The sequence below is a fragment of the Solanum verrucosum genome, unplaced genomic scaffold, assembly GCF_900185275.1.
Source record: "Solanum verrucosum unplaced genomic scaffold, falcon-dt-bn FXZP01000062.1, whole genome shotgun sequence".
NCBI classification, from domain to species: Eukaryota; Viridiplantae; Streptophyta; class Magnoliopsida; order Solanales; family Solanaceae; genus Solanum; species Solanum verrucosum.
In genome coordinates, this window is record NW_026020477.1 from 5,858,740 (window position 1) to 5,862,168 (window position 3,429).

Consider the following 3,429-nt stretch of genomic DNA (forward strand, 5'->3'; position numbering starts at 1 on the left):
TGGTAGGGGAATGGGTTATCCTCTAGGGGGTCGGGTCATTGGTTTAAAATAGGGAATAGGGGTTTTTTTAAATTCGGGTCAATTTGGGTCAATTTTGGGGATTCCGTCTAATGAGGGGTAAATTTGGTGAAATTAGTAACAGGAGGGGTAAAATTAACTTCATTTTAACGGCGAGGGTAAAGTTAAACAATAAATTAAAGTTGAGGGGTATTTTTGACCCTTTGCCCTAAAATAAATGAACACAAAAACATAAAATATATTAAAATTAAACCAACACAAAGAAAATAACTCATCTTTTGGGGAATTCATTAAGTTAATTAACAATTATAAAGTTAGAGTTAAACAACAAACAATAAATAATCACAATTAAATAATTAAAGAGTAAGGGAGAAATTGGATTTGGGCCTCCTTTTGGGCCAATTTCGCTGGAATTTTTGGGGTTTAATCTTAAACCCGTTTTTGTATACACCTGATGTATATTAGTGTATATTAGCGTGTATTATAAGCTCTTTTCATGTATCTCTTGCTTCTGGACTCCTGTATTTCGTCTCCGTCCTGTGTTTTTGCGTTTTGGGGTCTCACATTTGCTATACTAAACATGTATATCAGTGTATAATGTTGTATACAACCCTTTTTCGGCATTATTTATTTCTGTTTGCCCTGTATTTTAGCCTCTGCTCTTGGAATGGATGAAGTTGACTCGATAATGAATCTCAACTCAACGAAATGTAACGAAGGTGTCCAAAATGGACTCGGATAAATGTCACATGTAAAAGAAGAAGATAAAATCACATAAGAATCTTATTTATCTAAATTAAGAAAATACATAATTGTGTTTTTAGAGTCCTAAATCAAGGAGTATCCTACTGTATGCAAAATAAGGAGGACTTGTATATTGACAAAACATATTTAATCCTAAGGATAGAAGGCACTTACAGTAAAATTACTCAAAAGAGTAAGAAATAGAAAATTATAACCAACAACAACTACACTACGCAAATTAGTACCAACAAACATATTATTAATAACTACAAATATTTTTGTAAATGAATTGAAACACCAAACAATAATTTAAGTCAAAGCTAAGAGGTAACTTCAATAATACCTATCTTTATGCATCTGTAGTTAACCAACAAATAAACATACAAAACTCAGAGATTTACCCACGTAATGAGAGACAACCAAATTAGACTCAAGTTTTAATATCCTACCAAAGATTAATATGAGAAAAAACATGGAGAACTATTTAATAACTCTAAGTTAAGACACCTAAAAAAGGGAATACTTATGACTATACTAAAATAACAATCATGAACTAATAAAATATATCAATCACGAACATGCTAAAATGATAAGACCAAACTCATTTTTATGCAATAAAGCTACTACTCTTTTAGATCAAATCATAAGATAGGCATGAAAATCTACAACTTAGAGTTTCTTAAACATGATAACTAATAGAAATAAATGGCAAAGATGCATTTCTCGATGTGACAGTAATTAAAGTGTTGTCTCAGAATAATCAGCGGGCTAAAGCAAATCATACCAGACTACTAGATTCAACATAAGTGATGAAATTTTATTTTCAAAATATACCAAGATAAAGATGTAACATGACATACATAGCAAGATCAAAGTGAAACAATATGCACATGCTGCTATGAAACACTCCAATAGACCAAAACACTACTAATACAACGAACCAATATGGTATTTTTATAATAAGTTTCGGAAACTAAATCCTCATCAAGTACAGAGCATTCAATATTGAGATAAAAACACAATAATGACTAACCGATTCACACCACCCATAACAATCCAACTATAAGCTAGGAAACTAAGCAACGAAATCAGAATGAAAATAATTTACCTTCTTTGGAGTAGCGAACTGAGATAAGAAGAGCAGCAGAGGGCAGCGATTCTTCCACCAAAACACAATTTCGAGAAACTTGAACGAACAAGACAAAAATGAGCGAGAGCCAAGACTGATCCGAACAGCTTTAAAGATTTTTGGTTTAGATATATTTCTTCCTCTCAACACTTACCTAACTCTTAGTATTTTTCTCCCAACTTTTTTTTCCCTCCCCACTCCAACAGTGAATGAAAGAGGGGATATATATAGAAGGGAAAATCTGGAAAATTCGAGTGGGAAAAGGGTAGAGTAGGAATTTGAAGCTCGAACTCGCAATTCAAATTTTTCTCCCCAAAGGAAGGGGAAAAGTTGTTCTTGGTACATGATTTTGAGATGGTTTTCGAAATGTTTATAAAATATACTAATTATATACAAAATTATATAAAACATATATGTTAATTTAAAATTACAAAAAGTGATAAAACTCTTTAGAATATCTTGCAAACTATAATTATTATTATTTTATTTTTATTTTTTGAAATTTTATAAAACTAATTATTTTAAATCGTTTGAAATTGAAGAAGCTCAAAATAATTAATTTATATTGTGGAGGTATAAAATTGGGTGTCAACAACTGTACCTCGTTTGACTTGATTGATAAAAGAAATCTGAGGCAAATGAAATTGACAAATTCAATTTTGAGCAACCACATCTTCATGTTCTATGAAAATGGCTTTTGTATGGACTTAGGAATTATGGCCGAACCCCAAAAATGGGTTTCCTACATATCTCAGGTTATATGAGAATTTAGGCCACTTGTAGTTCGATACACTTGATTTACCGCACGATTCTGAAAAAATTCAAAAGTTATTCCAATATCAAATTATAAAGAGACCGAAAAACTTGGGAATAAGATTTAGGAGCGAATGTTGGAATACAACCGAGTTTTCATCTCTGATCCTGCCTATATATCCCTTAATTTAGGAAATCAGGCTGCTTGTAGTTTGACTCAATCGATTGAAAAGGAAATCTATTATGCAAGATAACCTTTGGTTCTGGGGAGTGACAAGTAAGTCGAATGTGAAAAGGAGGCTTGCAACCTCTTAGCCATGAATGTGGTGCACTTTACACCATAATTAAGAACTTACCTTGGTGCATTGTCACTAGGATTGGAAAGTTGCCTTCGGTGGAAACCAAAATTTTTCGGATGCGAAACTGGAATGAATAAACCTAAAGAAAAACCCACATGCCTTCTAGTAGGGTGTAGTTTGATTGTGGTGGAAGTCGCTCCTCAGCTCGCGTCCTAAGAGTTTGGTATTCCTCTTTGGACTATGCCCCAGTTTGCTGCTAAGAAAAAGTTCCACGTTGTGCTGTATCCTTTTTTATGTCGTCCGCACCTGTGGTTTGCTTGAGAATTCATCCGCTTGGATGCTCTCGACAAAGACTGAGATAAAACTCATTAGCATAGAAATGTAATCCCAAATGGGGAGATAGTGTCTTTTACCATGTTAACACTTAATTGCTCTACTTGGACATTTGATGTCAGCTTCTTCTATTCCAACGTAAAGCATATAAGG